The sequence below is a fragment of the Peromyscus eremicus genome, chromosome 1 (genome assembly GCF_949786415.1).
Source record: "Peromyscus eremicus chromosome 1, PerEre_H2_v1, whole genome shotgun sequence".
Lineage (NCBI taxonomy): Eukaryota > Metazoa > Chordata > Mammalia > Rodentia > Cricetidae > Peromyscus > Peromyscus eremicus.
Genome location: NC_081416.1, coordinates 29944675 through 29965930, shown reverse-complemented (window position 1 = coordinate 29965930; position 21256 = coordinate 29944675). Strand labels below are relative to the sequence as shown.

At 41.9% G+C, this 21256-nt stretch overlaps 1 protein-coding gene across 7 annotated transcripts in view; it reads right to left on the bottom strand.

Annotated features, from left to right (window-relative positions):
- Sgms1 (sphingomyelin synthase 1) overlaps nucleotides 1–21256 on the bottom strand; it is a 267072-nt gene that overhangs the window by 99617 nt on the left and 146199 nt on the right. For 4 of the 7 annotated variants that reach the window (XM_059258958.1, XM_059258956.1, XM_059258951.1 and 1 more), the window contains exon 3: nucleotides 19978–20020. The exons of the other annotated variants lie outside the window; for them this stretch is intronic. The gene's annotated coding sequence lies outside the window, so the exon portion shown is untranslated. The remainder of the gene's footprint in view (nucleotides 1–19977; nucleotides 20021–21256) is intronic. 7 annotated transcript variants of the gene reach the window in all.

Genomic DNA, 21256 nt, shown 5'->3' with positions numbered 1-21256 from the left:
GAAAGGTCACTGCATGAAGCTGTGAAGGTGAAGCCTGGGTTGCCTTGGAGATGCCAAGATGTTGGAGATGCTAGAGTTGTGGGATACCTGCCTAGGAAAGCTAACGGCGAGTGGAACCAGCCCATGGGAAAGAAGTGTGTTGCAGTCAACAAACCTGAAAGGAGTTGGAGATCTGAAAAGTACTTTGACATTAAACATGGAGATGCAGAGTTTGGAGTTTGCTCAACTGGTTTTCAGTCTTGCTTTGGTCCAGTATTTACTTACTATGCACCCTTTCCTCTCCTTTGTAACAGTAATGTATATCCTGTGCCACTGCATGTTGGAAGTATGTGAAATGCTTTTCATTTTGACTTTATAGAGGATTACAGTTAAGAGATTGCATGATCTCAGAAGAAACTTTGAACTTTGGGCTTTTAAACATTGTTGAGACTAATAGACTATGGGGACTTTTGATGCTGGACTGAAAGCATTTCTGAATTATGACATGGCTACAAGCCTATGGGGGCCAAGGAGTGAATGTGGGGATTTGGATGAAAGTGGCCCCCATAGGCTTATAGGGAGTGGCACTATTACATGTAGCATTGTTGGAGTAGGTGTGGCCTTGTTGGAGGAAGTATATCACTGGAGGTGGGCTTTGAGGTTTCAGATGCTCAAGCCAGGCCCAGTGTCACTCTCCTTCCTGCTGCCTTCAGATCTGGATGAAGAACTCAACTACTTCTCCAGCACAATGTCTGCCTGCATGCTGCCATGCTTCCCACCATAATGACAATGGACTAAACCTCTGAACGGTAACCCAGTCCCCAATTAAATGTTGTCCTTTATAAGAGTTGCCATGGTCATAGTATCTCTTCACAGCGATAGAAACCCCAAGGAAAGACAAGACACAAGCCAAAGGAAGGCCCTAGAAGAGCAAGAAGCAGCACCCTAAGCTGACTGAAAACAAGAGGACAGAAACATTGAGAGTTAGTAGAGCCAAAGAGTTAAAGGACCAAACGTGCCTATGCTACAAACTTTTCAACATAAACTCAGAAAAGAATCCCGAGATGATGGCACCATGAATGTCATCTTGTTTTAGAACCTGCTGCTGGCATGAAGAGCACAAGGACTATTGGGTCTTTTTAACACAAAACATACTATGATTTAGAAAGAACTGCATTAAGGTCATGCCACATACTCTACCTTCTGACCTCTGGTTAGCTTTCCTTGCAGTTCCCTTTTTAAGGAAGGAAAAAGAGGAGGAAAAAGTTAGGTACTCAAGGCAGCTGAAGTCTCTGAGGATGAGAAGAGGGAGGTGTGGAGAGAGTGCAACAGTAAGAAACATGATCCTAGTTAAGCAGGAGAATGCACAGAAAGGAAGAGAAAAGACGGTCCTGGCCAAGCTCAGGCGTGGTGGACTCTGTCTCTTACGATTCATTCTGTAGGTAATCCCCTCCCTTGAGTATGAGCGAGTCCTATGGCTTTCTTATAACTGACAAGCTATCACTGAGATGACAGGATGTGTGTCATACACTAGGGAGATGGTTATATCCATTCTGCCACAGGATTCTCTCCCGTGCTGGTTATGAAAATACAAGCTGCCTCAATGTGAGTTACATAATGAGAGCCACATGAGGGCAACCTCTGCTGACAACAAGAAACCAAGATGCTTGATCCAAGAGTCCACAAAAAAAACAACTTCTTCCTCAGCTGCACCTCAGATAAGACAGTAGCCACACTTACACCCTGACTTCAGCATGGTCAGCACTCAGCTAACTCAGGCCCAGATTCCTACTCCAGGACAGTCAAAAGATCACGTGTAAGTAGGTTGATTTGTAAACACTATGCTGTATTGATAGTCATGTGGCTCTAGATAATTAGTGCAGGAGAGAGGAGAAATATAAATCCATGAAGCCTTCTCATGGCCTTCTGAAGGAGAAAGAAGAAGGCCCAGGGAGTCTTGGGGCTCAGGAGAGAGGGACTCCCATCCTAGGCTGGCTGGCCACTTGGAGGATAGAATTAGTCCATTTACCAAAAAATTATCTTCTAAATGGAGATCAGGCTCTTGGCTGTCCTCCAAAGGCTATTCAGGATGCCAAAGCATGGGGACCATTGAGATCAGCAAGAGAATTTTTACCAGTGTACAAGCTCTCCTATAGATGTAGCCATAACAGAATAACAATAACATGCTATATATAATGCATTGTCTTTAAACCCTATTTGAAGAGACAAGCTGCAAATTTTTCTCTTAGTAGCTTTAAGAACTCAATTAAAATGAAAATACCAAGAGTTTCACGTCAATTTTTCCAATATGAACTCTCAAAACCAAACACACACACATACACACATACACACACACACACACACACACACACACACACACACACACACACACGTGCACGCATGCACACAGGCACACACACACAAATCCATCTTTAAATCTTCTGAACAAGTACCTACAACCTCCAGAAATCAGTTCAGGAAACCTCAACTCTTGGCCAGAGTGTACTCGGCTAAGAATAACTCTGAGAAAAAACCCTCTCACCTCACAGTCCAGCTGCTACAAGCAGAAAGGTCATCCCACAGTCACATCCTCTGCAAGGGAAAAAACCTACAATGTTTACCCAGGCCCAGCCTTGCAGCTGACAGGCATAGTGCACATACCCAAAGACCAACTGATCTGTCCAAGGTTACCCCACAGCATGGTTCTGACCTCCTGTTTCCCAGGCCTCTTCACACCGACTTATAGCAAATGTTAGCTTCAACATGAAAACATGACAGCAGCAATATTAAATATTCTGTGTGAGAGAAAATAGGATTTAAGTTTTCAGGATACTAGAAAGCTCCTATTCTAAAGAACTAAGCTCTGTGGCGGGGCAGGGGAGGAGGTACCACAGCATAAAACACTCATGTTAAATGGTCAGTCCTTTCAGCACTCACTGAGTAAGATAGAGTGTTCCTAAAATAGGCTGCTTTTCTTATGAATGACTTGATTCCCTTTCTTTACCCTATGTTAAGTAAGGAAGAAAATCAAAAGAGGGCTGGCACAGAATACGTGCCAGTGAGACTGTTCAACTATTTCACATATGCTGATGCCTAAAGTCGCTGATTCATTCAATAAACATCTGGAGGGCGTCTAGATCCAGAGCAACGTGGCAGGTGCAGAACACAGGCGCCTGGCTGGCTATCAGCAAAGGGTGCTTGCTGACACTTTCAGCAGAAGTAACCCCATCTCGACAGCCAACCGTGCAGCAGAAGTATCTCCAGTATGTGTCTCGGATGAAGACCAGGGCTGTCTTCATGTCTAGACACCTCTGTATTTAAAAGGAAACAGCAGCTTGTCTTCTGTGTAACGATATTGCTAGTAAGGCAGTTGTGGGAACAAACCAACGGGTCCTATCCATCCACAGCCCCTGCTATAGAACTTTCCCAGTAGGGAAATCCACGGAGCCTTTCAACTTTCTCCTTTTCCCCAGACCATGAAGGAATAAACCAAAAACAGACGAGCGTTTCTCTTCCCCATGTAGCCAGCAGTTTCTGCTCAGCAAAGACGTAAGCTTCTGTAGGCACTGTGTTACCATCGCCTGGATATCACATTTTAATTCTAAATGAAATGTGTGGCGCAGCCAAGGCGCTTCCAGCAGCACTTGCTCTTGATGCACAGGGAGCTTCACGGCAGCCCCGGTTCTGAGCACACACCATGTGCATTCCACAGCGTGCACGCAGTCATATCACGCAACGCCAGCAAGTGCCACCCGACATGTCTCAGCTCAGATTTGAGACCACCACATGTTTTTGACTGCAGAACTTGACTGCAGTGTTTTCAGATCTCATCCAAATGCAATCACTTAGTGACAGAAAACAAAGACTTCTAATGTTTTCCTACCATCACTCCTTAGCATATAAATAAATAAATTAGTATATCTTTGGACTGTATTGTTAAAAGGTTTAATTTTTAAACTTCCTGTTTAAGCTGTTACCTGTAAACCAATTCTAAAACAAATCACTATTTTGCCTTGTGATTAGGATGGAATTTCCAACTTCTGAAATGGCCCTAAACATACTTCTGCCATTTTGTACTACATATTTATGCAAAGTGATGTTCTCAGATCTGATGATTATAAAATCAAAGTATCAATCAAAATATTGAAGATGTTTTCATCTTGTAGTATCTAATATTCAGCCAAGGTTTAATTCTTTATGTGAAAATAAACAAGCACAGCACCTCAATTAGTATGCAAATGATGCTTTCATCTTTAATAAATGGTAAAATTCTATGTATAGCAAAGAACTGTTCTAACCTAAATTTCTATTACCAGTATCTGTTTAAGTATATATATGTATATGTTACATACACACACACACACACACACACACACACGTACACACACACACGCACACACACACACATGTACACACACACACACACATGTACACACACACACACACACACACACACAGCTCATAGGAAAACTTAAGAGGTCCTGCTCTTACTCCCCTTAAGGTGGTAATACAAGATGAGGGAGCCCAGGCTTCCTTCACCTTGTATGAGCTGAACACACCGGCTCCTTCCCAGGGAAGGAGATGTGCCTGGGCAACCTTTCCTATTCTACCACCTTCTGTAAACTCATGGGACATTTCCTAGCAGGAGTTTCACGGTTTGTGTAAGGCAGGCAAGAACATGTTATCTTCAATTGGGCAAAGCTTGTATTGTCATGTCCTATATGACACCTGCTCCATTGAAAGAATAGTAACAAAAAACCTACCCCTAGCTTAGTCATCTGGGAATAAAAACACCTGTAATTTCTAAATTTATTATTGATCTCTACTATTTCCCTCAAAATGCAGCATTCCTAGTTTTAAAAATACATTCTAAAAGGCTTTCATTCAATATTATTGATTTTTTTCTATAGAGAAACTTTAATTCACAAAACTTAGGCTTTGTGAGTTCTTTTTTATGCCAAATTCAGCAAGAAGACTGTCTTTGTGTTATTGGAGCAGTTTTTCAGAACAACAACAACAACAACTTACAAATCTCCATTCTTCCACAATAAATTCAGAAGTTAAGTTTACTTTTTCACAGACGCGCGCGGAAGTGAAGGAAATCTGTCACACAGCACTCTTGACTACATGGAAAACAACAAATGATGCACACATTAGCACCCAGATGCTCTGGTTCTCCCACAGCCCTGGGGCAGGTGAGGAGCCTGGCGTTCTCAGGCACTGAGTTAGAACCCTCTTCCTAAGCGATAAGGCTCAACTTTAGTTCCTTTACTGGCGGCAGAGTTTGTGCTTTTCTCCTCTCAGCCACTCTGAACCAAGAAATATAAACCTTTCAAGTGTGACAAGTGGATCAAACTTGAAGTGAAAAGTGATTAAAAAAAAAAAAACTGACAGAAATGCACTGTGACAGGATCTAAGTAAGAGTCAGCCCCAAATATTGACTCATGTCACCTGGAGTAACGACTAGAAAAGGAAAGAGGAAAGAAAAGGCTAGATGACAGGATGACAAATAGATGGCCGGTTGTGAACAGGAAAAATCAATGACATAGAAGAACGCACACCGGATCAGAACAGAGGAAGAATACAAGGTCGGTGGTATGGACTCTGCAAAGGCCAGAGGCAGAACAGTGTCATCTGTGACCAGCATTTTTAGTTTTCTGGCATACAGTATCTTTGGCAAACACTTAATTTTTACACATTACAATGTGAGAATAGCTAGAGAGAATATTCAAAATCAATGGACATGGTATTGCACGAAAATGATATTAGCAAGAACAGGTATTGGCCAGATTCCTTCTGCAGGGTGTGATTTGCTAACTCCTAGCCTCTATAAGGAAACCTGTGGCTAACATATCAAACAGATGAAAAGAGATGCTACAGGTTGCGTTATCCTGTCTTATCACATATTGTACATGGATGGCTATGGGACAAAAATCATCCCAATACTTCAAAGTAATTAAGGAAAGAAAATTGTCATGAACAGAAACAAACAAAGGAGTTCTGGCTTGTCTCTGACAGGTCCTCTGCCTTCAAGACTCTCCCTGGCTTTTCCTCTCCCATTTTCTCACCTAACTCTTTATTTAGGTGCCAATCTCCTTCTCCAAGGACTGTCTCTCAAACATCTCGTGCAAACATCCCTTAAGGTCATGGCACATGCCATACACTTCTGTGACATGAACTTTCTTGCTGTTAGCATCCATGTCATTCTCTGTGCTTCCCAGGAACAAGCAGACTTCCAGAAAGGTACCTTGTTGAATGCCCAGATCTAAAAGAGGCAAGCAGACATGGATGAAATAGAAAGCTCCGATGCTTACACCAGTTCTGTTTAGTAAGGATGTGGGTAGTAAAGATCAGCAGTCAGATCTTGCACAGTGTTTTGAGGTTTTGCTGTCTGTAGTGTGGGCAATGTGTTATGGCCAGTTGAAGAAGGAAACTGGCCCTAGAGTCAAACCATAAGAGCAGGAAGAGCAGGCCACATGTTCTCCATCTGGCTCCAGTAGAAACTACATGACTATTTCTCCCATGCTCTTGGGGAAAAAAACTATGATTTTAGTTGATGATTAAACATATTTTTTAAGGGAAGAGCCAGACAATATGGGGAAAAAAACTATTAAAAAAAACTGGCCAGAATTTTCACAGTTTAGCCCAAACAGCAATACCCCACAGCAGGAAACTCAGTTAACCACAAGAAAGCTTCACCTAAAAATGAAGCCCAAAGTAGCAACAAAAATTTCAAAAGTAGTGTTAGAAAATGAAAGGTGGTGGGGGTCAGTCAGCTAGAATTACACATGAAGCAAAAAGGTACCTTTTGAAACTAAAGAAGAAATGATACTTTTAAATAAATTTTAAAAATGAGAACTGGTGGTCAGTAGATAAATGCTCCATGAAGTGCTAAGCAGAGGGCCTGTAAAAAATGAGGAGTCTAGAAGGTACATGAAAAGAGAAGAATTGTCACTACTCTTCTTGGAAAGGAAATACTTGACCATTTTACAGTGTTATCTGTTTAGTCTGTGACATACATGCATGAGCATACATAGATGAATGAGAGCCAATGCATGTGAGGGAGAAAAAGAGATACTACAAGTTTTATAAGTTTCACATGAAGCAGTACAACATTAATTCAAGGTAAGAGTTTTACTAAGATAAATTTTTAATCTACAAAAAAGCTACAAATATAACAATGCAGAGAAGTACCTAAAAACCTTGAAAACATGTTTATAATGAGATGTGTGCAGTCATGTCCGTGATATTTATAGTAGTCCCAAATTGAAGCCCACTCTAATGTACACCAATAAAAAATAGATAAATTCATTAAATGCAATATTATGTAGCTGAAGTTTTCCTGTGTCCTGGCTGGCTGGCGGTTGGAACAAATCTCTCCCCTCGCGTCCCCCAAGTAAGCATACAGAGGCTTATATTAATTATAATTGCTTGGCCATTAGCTCAGACTTATTACTGACTAGCTCTTACACTTAAATTAACCCATAATTCTTATGTATGTTTAGCCATGTGGTTTGGTACCTTTTCTCAGTTCTGCCTTCACAGCATTACTCAGCAGCAGAAAGGACCACACTGACACATGCAAACAACAAGTATGAATCTCAGAAGCATCATTAAGCACAGCAAAAGAAGACAAAGACACTCAGTACGAGTGTGTAGCTGAGGTTTTAGAAGAGCCAGTAACTGTCAACACAATCAAATTTGTGCCTACTCCCATTAGAATGGGCCACTGATGGGAACAGGCACATAATGGGAATGGGCGCGTAATGGAAATGGGCATATGAAAACTTTTCCAGGGTGACAGGAATGTTCTTTTTATTGAATTGGTTTGTTTTATTGAGACAGTATCTCGCTATGCAGTCCAGGCTGGCCTCAGACTTACTGTGGTCCTGCCTGAGCCTCCCCTGAGCTGGAATTTGAGGTGTGAGCCACCATGCCCAACAGAAACACCCTCTACCTCCAGAGAGATGACAGTTCACTAGCTCACTTCTCAAAGGAAAAAGAACTGTGAGCTTCCTATCAAAAAAGTCTGTGAACATTTGCATTATAGTGTTCATAAAATTTGAATTAAAAACAATGTCTTTAGATCTCATTTAACTTTATTTAACCTGTTAACAATTGTGTGTGTATGGGTGGGGGGGAGTGTGTGTGTGTGTAGCTTGTAGCTGACATGGAGATTCTTTGTTGAGCTTGCTTTGGGGAATCTTCTGCCCCAGCCTTCCAAGGACTTGAATTATAGGCAGGCCTCCACGCTTACCCAGGGTCTATCATCCATGGAGCCATCATCTCCACAGCCCCACCACTAACAATTTAAAGGTCCACTTTTAACAATAGGAAAGCACACGAAAGTGAAGTAGAAGACAAACCCAAATGTTCTAGCACTTTCATATTCAATGGTATTTTTAAACTTTTACTGTATACCAGGTAAGACGACAGTCACTACAGCAATGAAAAAAGATTACACCCTGTGACTGAGAAATTCTCAGTCTGGTAAAAGACAAAAAACTCATTAATTGAGGTATAAAAAAGGCTGGGGATAATAGCCCAGGGACAGAGAGTTTGCCTGGAGTGTTCCAGGTCCTGGGTTCAGTCCCCAGCACTCAAACAGACAGTGCAAATAAATTTAGAGAAAATGCATGATTATTTTTCCTTCCCAAAAAATCACACATGCAATATTAATAATAGAAAAGTGAAAAATCAATTAAAACTCTTGAAGAATAGAATGCTTTTAAGAAAAACTTATTTTTAGTAATTATCTCTACCCAGCCATGTTTCTTAGCTCTAGTCAAAGTTAATTCATATTTCCCTTTCTTCTTTGTTTTTTAACTGATATGTAGAAATTATATATAATTATCATGTATAATATGATGCTTTGATAAACCTGTACAACTGATATGTAGAAATTGTATATAATTATCACATGCAATATGATACGCTGATAAACCAGTATGTACTCTCAACAACTGACAACATCAAGGTAATTAACATATGCATTAACTTTCATACTTCTTTTGTTGTGGTGAGATTACTTCAAATCTACTCTCAGAAATTATCAGTAATATTTTCTCAACTACAGTCACTAAGCTGCGTATGCAGCTGACACTCTTGCTCAATTCCTTTTTAGTGATTACCACGCCCATAGCACAGAGAATTAGGCAACTGTGTATTGCATACTTTCCCAGACCTGCCATACCCAGAACCACAGCCAGCTCCAATGTCACCAGCGCCTGTGCACAGTGCACCTGACTGCAGCAAATGCCTCAAAGGAAGACAAGACAGGTTGAGTCTTCAGGCTTAGGAATCTCCTCATATTCTCCCAAGCTACTTCTGTTCCCACCACTTTACTTACAGCCATTATTTCCAAATCCTCAATGACCTGCAGTATTACTAAAGGGAACAGCTTGTTCTCAGTTAAGTGTGACTGCCCAGCAGCATGTGACACAGACTTCCTGCAGCTTCCTGAATTTAATGCCCTCCAGAGCACTGACCATCCCTTCTTTCCAGACCTTCCTCTTCATTCTCTTGAGGTTCTTCATTTTTTCACCCAAATGGCCTCCATCCCAGCCCTATGATATGTTACTGTATATCTAAAGAATGTACAGCCTGAGTGGTTCCTAACAGCAGTCATAGTCTTGGGTGAAGAAGGTGTGTCCATGTAGGCTTGTCAACTTGTAGCAAGCATGCCATCCCTGCAGGAGATGCTGATGATGAGGAAGGTTATGGATGCCCAGGAGAAGGGTGAAGAAACCTCCAAACGTCTATTCTATTCTGCTATGAACTGAGGTGTCTCTAAGAACATAATCCATTAACCAAGTAGAGGCTCTGAATACAAGACAAAAACTGGTATCAGGTGAAACCAGAAAACTAGTCGGTACATGAAGCACTCGGAAGCAGAGGCAGGAGAGTCGCAAGTGTGAATCTAGCTTTGGCTACACGAGGGGGAAGCTCTTGGGGGAAAGAGGAGAAAGGTAACACAACAATTTTTATTTATTTGGAATCCCAGTACTTAAAATTCACTACTTCCCATGGATGTCAATCCAGCAGGATCTTAGTCTCTCACATGCCCGTAACATGTAACAACCCTTCTTAAACAACAGAATGAAGAGTCCACACAGAGGAAAGACTTTCTTCAGCCTGGATTTTCATTCCTCACACTGGGGCATCCTCAAAGCTGGTTCTAGAGGGAAACACCACTAAAACATTAGTACTAAATGAGATTTTTACTGCCACTGAATTTAGTGAAATGTGACTGGGAGTCCCCAAACAGCAAAGCTATTTGGTCAAGAGTCTTAGGATGGGTATGAGGGCCACACTTAATGGTAGTTATCAAAATCACAACACCATAAACAGCATGTTCACTGGCAATCAGTTTGTCCAAAAGCAATTTCTAAGCATCTTTTCTTCATCCTGGCCAAGGAAGCAAAGCAGCATCTATGGACTGAACCCGAGCTCCGCTGAGCCCTCCCCGCACCAGCCCCCCCTGCCCCTCACACACCATCAGCCAGGAGGGGGGAACTCCTTCCCCCTGACAATATCACCCATCCAGACCCCTGTCCCTCCCCAACATCGGGTGTAGGGGTGAAGATCCACTAGTCACTGACTCCCCAGCCTGAGGGCGTGGAGAGAAGTAGGCAATGGTGCTTAGAGTAACCTCACCAAAGAAGTCTTGGATCAGGAAGATCCCTGTCAATTACCTTCTCGGAGGCTTTGCTCACAAAACCCCTGAGGAAGGCCTCTGGGCCAAATGGAGGAAACTGTCCCATGTTTGTGCTTCTATCTGCTGCACACCATCCTCCCAAGCCACAGTCTTTGCAACTTCCATAAAACTAGAATGTCAGCCTTTCCCATTTTCACATTTAAAACAAGAATATTAAAACTTTTGAAGGGAAAACACGTTTCCTTTAAAAAGAAAAGGCAGAAATAGTTCTGAGTTACCGTTAACCTCTTGACCCTAGAGACAGTAGTTGTAATTTTAAGGTTCTGTAATCTGAATACAACACTTAATCTGACTACCTATCTGTTTTCTATTACTTTGGTCTGAGAGCCAACCAGCTAAGCTTTCATTGCTTATAATGTATAAAACTCTTTTCGGGTGCTGGAAACTTTTCTAAGACGAAGAAAATGCGCCTTTGAGAGCAACCCGAAGAGAGTGCAGATTCTGACTGGCTACGCTTGGGCCAGCTTGGCTTGTGTGCACCTTTGGGAAGTCTCAGGAGCTCTCTACTTCCTAAACCTCTTTACCTGGGACGTCCTTGTCCCAGATACAAGCAGGCTCACCCCTCACTTATGCCCGCAGCTAGCTGGATGGTCCCTTCTCACTTAAGACTTCATGGCCTCCCTACTTCATATGAGAAGGGATATGTTGACACAGACAGTACACACCACTCCCTCCTCCACCCTTATCAGATATGGCACACAGGTATTTTACTTATTTACAGGGTTTGCTATCTTTCTCTCACTAAACACAACACAGGTTTGAGCTGTCTCCTTTTCTGTCTTCCTGTCAATTTTGATGGCTAACCTCTATGCCTAAGCCAAGGCCTACAATAGGAATGCTCACAAAGTCTGCGGCTTCCTTGGCCCAGGGGGCCCTACCGAACTAACCAGGGTTAGCCTGTGGGAAATATTTAAGCAACAAAAGAGGATGTGAAGAGTTTTAATTAACTAGCACAGTGAATGAGAGGGCCAAAATACTTGAAAATAAGATATGAGAAGTTTCAAGTGCTTATCATTGAGAGGCTGCCCACCTCAAAGAAGGAAACAGAGGTTCCAAAATACCCTAGTTTAAAAAAAAAAAAAAGACTGTTCTGAGCCGGGCAGTGGTGGCACATGCCTTTAATCCCAGCACTTGGGAGGCAGAGGCAGGTTGATCTCTGTGAGTTCAAGGCCAGCCTGGTCTACAGATCAAGTTCCAGGACAGCCAGGGTTATACAAAGAAACCTTGTCTCAAAACAAACAACCCTGTTCTGTTCTTGCATGGTGTTTATACAGGGCATTTCCAGGGAGGCTACCATACTGGGAAACAGAAAATGAGACTGAATTTCTTGACCATCAGTAATCCATTGCTAGCTACTTTAAAGATACACGAAAATTAGTGGCAATTATGTAGACCTCACTAGATACTTCTCTTACCAGCATGGCCTCAAGTGAATAAGGAGTATGTCTACCTAACACCAGGGCTGACTCATTTATGCTTTATCCACATGGGAACTTCCTGCCACTAAGAGCCTATTATGAAAGGATATTTAAGCATGTAGCAGAAATGCATGCATTGTAACTTGTAAAATAAATAGGAAAGATTTATGATTTTAATTTTGTATCTTATTTTTAAAAAAGCATACATATTCACAGGTATAAGAACGGAAGCCTCTACACCAAAGTATTACCAGCGGCAACTTTTATGTAGTAGTTTTTAATTTTCTTTTTATTTTGTTCTGTTTGTTTGTTCGAAAAAAGGTCTCTTTATGTAGCCCTGGCTGTCCTAGAACTCGCAATAATAGATCACACCAGTCTCAAAATCAGAGACCTGCCTGCCTCTGCCTCCTGAGCGCTGAGAATAAAAATGTACGTCATCAGTTTTCAATTTTCTTTAAAATCTGCACAGCAAACTTTCTATGCAGAATTGTATTAAGAGCAAATGGCTGAGGTTGGTGGTACACACCTCTAATCCCAGCACTGTGGGAGTATAGCCTGTCTCAAAAAAATTCTATATTAGTAACACAAAACAGGGAGTGGGAAGGAAGGGGGGAGGGTAGTACGGGGAAAGGGAGTATTTCACCTTTGGCAATGACAAGTATACGAGCTAAAATTCTGAAATTTGTATACAGATGCCAGAACTGTCCTTCACTGTGGACTGGCTTGATCAAATTCTAGTCCCACACTGCTATTTACTGCAACCACTAAAGCAAGCTGACCTGATTTTAATTTTCTTTCTATTTTGTTCTGTTTGTTTGTTTGAGTAAAGGCCTCTTTATGTAGCCCTGGCTGTCCTGGAACCCACATTATAGACCAGGGCTGGCCTCAAAAATCAGAGATCCATCTGCCTTTGCCTCCCGAGTGCGAGTGCTGGGAATAAAGGCATATGTCATCCCGAGAAGCCTGAACCAGAATGACACACCTCATCAGCAGACACACCTTCCACCTAAACTGGAAATGTCCCTGCCCTAAGGAAGCACCAGGCCCAGAAAGAAGCTGCCACTTCTCCAAGGAGAAGGCTGTCACCATAGCGTCAGAATGCCTTTGCGTGGATATGAAGTGTAAGAAAATTCTCAGTGTGGCTGCCTCCTACATGTCACTGCAGTGTGTAGTCAGTGAGGCAGAGCTAACCCGTCGGGGAATTCAGACGAGTCTATGATCAAGCTTGGACTCCTTCCCCTTCTGACCGAATGATCTCAAGCAAGGTTCATCTCATCGCCTCACAAGCCTCAGGCTGGTCTCCTTCAGTGAGCAGCCACATCTATTTCTGGGATTTTAGTGTAGAATTAAATACTTATCATGAGGCTTGGGGTGTAGCTTGGTGGTAAGGTACTTCCTGGCATGAAAGAGGCACCTGGGTTCAATTCCCAGTACTGAGAGTATGAAGGAAAAAATAATGATTAAAATATTTATCAGGACGGATAGCTACTGCTAACTCATTAACATTCCTAAAGCCTAAATACATGGGCTTTTAAAATCATGTATCCCCTAATTTCAAAACAAACACAACAGCAAACAATGGATGTCATGTCCCTAAGTTCCAAGTCTGAGTCCTTCAGGACAACCTCTTGAGATCCAACAATCACTGAGACGACGCATGGTATCTGGGTAGATGTCTTGTTTTTCACTTGGTTATATCCACACTGCTGGGGTTCGACCCCCAGGCCTTGATAAACCTCAGTTCCGGGGGCCCTCTACTAAAAAGAATTCAATCACTGAAACAAGTCTCTGAACTACGTAAGATTTCTAAAAAACATTCATCATTTCTTCTCCCTATCAGCCTCACTAGGTTCACACTGAAAGGAACGGGATGATGGTAAATAGGAGAGCAGACACCACAGCAGAGCCTGAATCACGAATAGAACATACTTCTCAATAAGGCCTCACAACAATCATCTCAGCAAAATGATGACAATAGTAAATGTTGAAAGTCCCTCAAGAATTAAACATATATTCTGAAATTCAGCTTCAAAAGGAGGCAGCACATGGTGCCATTTCCCGACGATGGAGTACAGTCCACGTCACTCACTGATCCTGAGCCCATAGATGATGGAGTACAGTCCACATCACAGATCCTAAGCCCAGACAGCCTCAGTGATGACCAGGGTAAGTTCAAAAGCCAGTAAAAGCTTATTTGAAAGACACACACTTGCTGAGGTTCAACACAAACTGCTCTGTTCCCAGAAAAGACACCAATGCTGTGTCCAGCCAGAAATTCCCTTAGGAACACCTGGCCAGAGTCAAGCTCACTGTTGCTTTGTTATCCCACAGGCAACGGGAAGGGCTATAAAGGGGCTGAGTCAGAGCTAACAGCGACATTCAGGTTAGAGAACAGACTGGCATGTTCCAGGCCTAAGCACTGGCCCCATTCCCACAGAACACAGTGCCTGACTCTACATCCGGGTAGGCATGCCAATTTCAGGCCACACTCTGACAGCTAATTTTCGCACCAGCAACCGGTTGTTTTACAATGATTCTCATGCTTTCTGAGGCAGGGTCTTGTTAGGTATTAAGTTTCCCAGCCAGACAATACAGTACAGTCCTATGACCTTAAAGGTGATCTTAGACCATGGGAACAGTTTAAGATTAACTTTGAAATAGCACTGTAAAATTCCAAAGTTAAAAGAACTTTACAAACGAAGGAGGATGGCGTAACAGAAATAGTAGCAGTACGGTGGTAAATAACTTGAAAAGAAAAAAATTCCAATAGTTCCCACTCCACAGCCTTTGCTTCAGCTTTTCTATTTTGCGCTACTTTCATTATTATCGTCAAACAGATGTAACTCACGTTTTCTTAACTAAAAACTAAGTCCTAACCTTTGTTGGTGGTTTGAATAAGAATGGCTCCCATAGTTGGTAGAACTGATTTAGGAAAGATTAGGAGGTGTGGCCTTTGTAGGAGAAGGTGTGTGTCACTGGGGGTGGACCTGGAGGTTTCAGAAGCCCACACCTGGCCCAGTCTCTCTATCTCTGCCTCTAACTTGAAGATAAGAGGAGAACTCTCAGCTCCTGTTCCCGCAGCCATAGCCTCCTGCCTGCACATGTTCCCGGCCAGGAAGGTCATGACCTCACCCTCTGAAACTGAAGGAAGGCCCCAATCGAATGCTTTCTTTTGTAAGTTGCCTTGGTCAACACTGACTAAGACACTCACCTCCCTTCTTCTCTTCTAGAATCTATAAGCCTCTATCTAAATCTTTTTGAGGTTCACAAAAAGCCCATGATGAATCCAAGGCCTTTCTAAGCCTCAATCTCAAATTTTCAAGAAGCCACTCCTGAACCCTAAACTGAAATAGGCAGTACACTGGGCACACTAGCATGTTGAGCTCCACGCTCCCCTTTGTGGTGCTGGAGATTGAGTCTAGAGCCTCCCAGAGGCTAGGCATGCTCTCTACTGCTGAGTCACATCCCCAGCCTACTGTGAGTAAACAACACAAAGGGCAAAGGCAACTCCACCCTTGAGAGTTCTTTAGAACCTAGCTCCGTCATCTTTTAAGACATAAAGTCCAGTCCAACATGGTGGCGTACACCTTTAATCCTAACACTTGGGAGGATATGGCCGGCAGATTTCTGTAAGTTTGAGGCCAGCCTGGTCTACAGAGCAAGTTCCAGGGCAGCAAAGGCAACATAGTGAGACCCTCTCTCAATCTCTCTCTGTCTGTGTGTCTGTCTCTCTCATACACACACACACACACACACACACACACACACACACACACACACATTCAGGAAGGAAGGGAAGGAGGGAGGGAAGAAAGGAGGGAGAGAGGGAGGGAGGGAGGGAGGGAGGGAGGGAAGGAGGGAGATCATGTTTGACCTGCAATAATGAAACACAGTCACAGAAAAAGCAGCTGCCTCAACTCACAGCGTGAGACAACAATTTGAAAACCTAGTGACCTCTTACCACTGTAAAAAGTATTCGGCTAAAGTTTTATGGAGATATAATGTAATATAGAGATATACATTTATTCATTATATAAATTCAAAAAGGAAATAATAAATTCACACTGCTTTTTCATATGGCAAAAGTCTCAGTTTACCTTGATATTAAAATAATACTTGGAAAGTAAATTTGCTAGTGTTGGCTCTGAGTCCTGGCACATCACAGGTCAAATGACTCCCAAAAAGGAAACAAAGAAGTTGAGGATGAAGCTGAGTGGCAGAACAATTGCTTGGCATACCCAAGGTCCTGGCTCAGTTCCTAGGACCACAAGACAAATTAAAAAATAAAAAAAATAAAATAAACAAAAAGGAAAAAATGGATTTGTAAATTATTTCTGGAGTACATTTTTTTCAAGTCTTTCAAGTATAACTTTTAAAAGCAATACTTGGGGATTGTGGATAGCCATTACAACTGACCTGTTCCCTCTGCTTTCCTTCAAGTCTTCATTAAAATGATAGTATGGCAAGATAAGGACAAATCCATAAAGACAGAAGATACGGAAGCCACACCACAGAAGATTATGAACACCAAGAGCATTGTGCCTGCTGGAAAGCAGAGCAACTTCAGAGGCTGAGGAGCCAAAGCACAGGCTCTGAGGTTCCCTCAGAGCTGAGGACAGAGGGACCAAAATAACCCTGGAAAAAAAAAGCAGCCTGCCTAAAAGTCTATACACACACACACACACACACACACACACACACACACACACGTTTAGACTTTTACCTTATACCATTTACAAAAATTAAGTCAAAATGGATTTGAGCTGTAAAAAGTAAGCTCAGAAACTAAAATTCCTAGAAGAAAATGCAAGAACCAAGGTTCAGGGTATGTAATTTGTCAATGGATTTCTTGGATGTGACATCAAATGCCCAGGCAACAAAAGCAAAATGTACCAGGATTAAACAAAATGAAAATGCTTCTGCACAGCAAAGGGAGACATCAACAGAATGGAAGGCAAGCTACAGAGCAGGAAACTGCATCTGCAAACCATGTATCTGAAAGGGATGAACAGCCCAATGTAAAGATCTCTCTTAACACTCAACAACAAAAAACCCAAATAACCAAAAATTTTCAATTCAAAGACATCTCCCTGGATGATAAACAACTGGTCAACTGTACATGAATGGATGCTCAATATCACTAATCAGGGTAAGCAAGTCAAAAGCACAAACAGATGTGGCCTCCCACACATTAGAATGGCTACTAACAAAAACAGATAATGACAAGTGTTGACAAGATAGTGGAGAACCTGGAACCCTTATACACTCCTAAAAACGTAAAATGTTACAACTGGTAGGGAAAACACACAGACAATTCCTCAAAAAAATTAAACAGAGAACTGCCACATGATCTAGTAATTCCATTTATAGAATATATCTGAAATAACTGAAAATGAGATTTTAAAGAGATTTGCATACCTATATTGACTGTGGCAGTTTTAGCAATAACCAAGAATAGAAGACACTATACTATATGTCTATCGACAAATAACTGGATAAGGAAAATGTGGTTGCATTGTCAATGGAATAGTATTCAATCCTTAAAAAGAAATTCTATCATGTGCTGCTACATGCATGATTGGTCAGGTCATTAGGAAGCAAGTAGCCTCAAAGAGATGCTACAACAGATTCCAATGAAAAAAAAGGGAAAGAATGATGACTTCCAGGGGTTGGGGAGAAAGAGAAAGACCTGTTACTCCATCAGTAAGTTATAATTTTCCAAGATGAAAAAGCCTCAGATCTTTTTGTTTTCCCGAGACAGGATTTCTCTGTATAGTTTTGGTGCCTGTCCCGGAACTCACTCTGTAGCCCAGGCTGGCCTCAAACCCACACAGATCCGCCTGCCTCTGCCTCCCAAGTGCTGGGATTAAAGGCGTGCACCACCACGGCCCGGCAAGTCTCAAATCTTTTATAAAACAAGATGCATATTAACACTACCTACCTCATACTAACATGATCAAGAGAGTAAATGATGTGATGTATTTTTTTAATCACAAAACAAGTGAATGGGGAGATTATCTAGACTATCTAAATGGGCCCAATGTAATCACAGAGTTCTGAGAAATAAGAAAGGGTAGACAGAGGAGCAGGTCAGAATCACACAGTGTAAGAAATGGTTGATCCATCATTTCTGACTTCGATAACAGAAGAGGGAAAGAAAATCATCAAACTGAGCTGCTAAGTGAAAAACTACAAATACCAGAGAAAAAGAGGGAGGGAGGGAGAGATGGAGGGAGGGAGGGAGGGAGGGAGGGAGGGAGGGAGGGGGGGGAGGGAGGGAGGGAGGGAAAAGGAGAGCGGGATTGTGGAAGGGAGTCCCCAGCATGGAATTCTGAATGTTTAGGATGAAGAAAAGTGTTAACCATTTCCTAGAGGCACAAAACACCCCCATGCAGTCAACTAGGAAGCAGAATGGCTGGTGCATGCCAACATACATCACAACACTCAGCCAAAACCAAACAATTATCATAACTTAGCAAATATTTAAATATTTAAATGCAGTCTAGAACATGGCTGCACTAAGACAAATGGAGATCTGGACAGAGCGGTGTACATCTAATCATCCCAGAGGCTGAGACAGGACGACTCTTAAGTCTGAGGCCAGTGTAAGCCCACACTCCCTCTCCACCCCCATAAAAGGAGAGAAGGAGAAAGTAGAGGAAGAAAAGAAGTACAAAAATAAATGGGGGGGGGGCAGGAATGCTAAGTGCATCCTAACAGTCAAGGGTCATCTTTAAATCAACAGGAAATAGGACAGAGATCTAACATTTGTGAAGAAACCAATGAAGTGACACTTAAAGCCTCTTCTGTGTTTTGAAAAGATAGATACATGAATACCAGAGACTATAACCAAAAGAGCTGGAAGTCTATCTTCAGTCAGAGGGCAGCCACAGGGGAAACTAGTAACCAATTGTGCCAGATAGTTTTATATCAGCTTGACAAAAGCTAAAGTCATCTGAGAGGAGGAACCTCAGTTAAGAAAATGTCTCCATAAGATCAGGCTGTAGGCAAGCATGTAAGGAATTTTCTTAATTAGTGATTGATAGGGGATGGCCCCGCCCATTGTGAGTGGTGCCATCCCTGGGCTGGTGGTCCAGGGTGCTATAAGAAAGCAGGCTGAATAAGCCATGCAGAGTAATCCAGTAAGCAGCACCCCTCCATGGCTTCTGCATCAGCTCCTACCTCTAGGTTCCTATCCTGTTGGAGTTCCTGTCCTGACTTCCCTTAGTGATGAACAGAGATATGGAAGCATAAGCTGAAATAATCCTTTCCTCCCCAGGTTGCTTTGGTCATGGTGTTTTATCACAGCAATAGTAACCCTAACTAAGACACCAACGTATATGCAACAACTTCAAAAATAAATAAAATGAACAAGGAAACAAGAGAGAAAAAAATATTGAGCTCATAAAAGCAGTTATACAAACTGTTCCAAATGGAGGTCCTGGCCGTTTACCAGTCTGAGGAAGGAAGCCAGCAACTGTCCTCCATTATACAAATGGATACCTGCAGTTGGGACTCAAGATTCAGGGGCCAGCATCATACAAAGAGTCCGAAAAGTCTGGTGGCAAACAGCTAACACACTATACCACGCTGTGGGAAGTGCAATCAACATTCTGAAACACGACTCTTACAATGAAAAGGCTAATGCAATTTATGTATTACATATTTGGAAGAAAAGTATAAATACATGCTTGTCCAATATACATATATAACTAAATTAATTAAGTGGAATGTGTGTTTGATTGCTTCACTGAAGTCCTCAGTAATCTTTATATATTCAAGTTTGTCATGATCATTTCTTTACATCGTCTCAGAAGACAGGGAATAGACACTAGAACATGAAAGAATTAAACATCCATTTACCTCAGTCATGCTGTTACTTTTCCTCATCAGTCTTCCATCCAGTCTAGGAGAAAATAAGTAAATTAAAGTACATTCTTCATACAATGAGCTGCTTATAAGAAAAAAACAAGGTCATTACCACCCCTCCTTATCTGTCCACTGAGAAATAAATGTTCTTCCCTGCTTGCCAACTTCACCCCAGTTATCCTGGTGGAGAGACGAAGTTGTGATTAGGCAACCAAGCAGAGTTATGCTTGGTGTCAGGACAACATTGCCCACCAGACCCATCTAAGGCATCTCCTCAGATTTCCAGTCATGTACCTTATGAACTATCCCCTTTCCATCCAGATTAACTGCTAACTTACTATAGAAATTGATACAATGGGCAAGCACATTTTTTCAAATCATAAAGATTAGAACTCTGGCATAAAAGGGGTAGTGAGATGTTTATATTTTCCTTTTTATCATAATACAATCAACAGCAGCTAAGGGGGATAAGTTTGGGACACACAGAGGTGTGTGTGATCAAAGAACCTGCACACAGATGTGAATCCACTGAACAAAAGGCTTAGGCATGCTTCTTCATCCTGTTCCATCAGATTTTCACAACTAAATCAAGCATGACCCTTTCAACATGTATGTATGAATAATGAAATACAAGAAACATGTATGTCAATCAACAAAGTACAGAAAAAGAGAAAATGTACCTTTAAGAAAAATGTCAGCTAGGCATAGTGGCACATGTTTATTTTTAATTTAACACTCAAGAAACTGAGTAGGAAAACTATTAAGTCTGAGGCCAGTCTGGGCAACAGAGTAAATTTAAGTAACCAACCGACAAATTGAGACCCAGTCTCAAAATAAATACATTAAATAAACTGCATTTAAAAATGAATAAACATTTGTATTACTGTCATACATACAAACAGAAAAATCAAAACAAAGCTGACTTTGAACACACTGGTCCTGCCTGGAGGTAAAGTTACTTGGGATCCTTATTACTCAGGGAAGTGTCTGAATTTGCGAATTCAGTGTAACTGGACCAAAATTAAACATTTTAAGGACAAAAAAGAGCAGGGGTGGGGGCTAGTTGGCTGATAGCTAATACTATTCAGGAAGATACTGCCACGCTGGGGATGACAGTGCTCTGGCGAACGGGTTGTCAATGACAAGGTCTCCAGAGACTGTCTGACAAGGGAGTTGTTCCTGATAGACTTGCAGGGGAAAGGTCCTCCCATTATGAAGCAAGACTCTATTATTGAAGATAACATGGGAGAAAGAGGAAGAGGAAAGAAAGGAG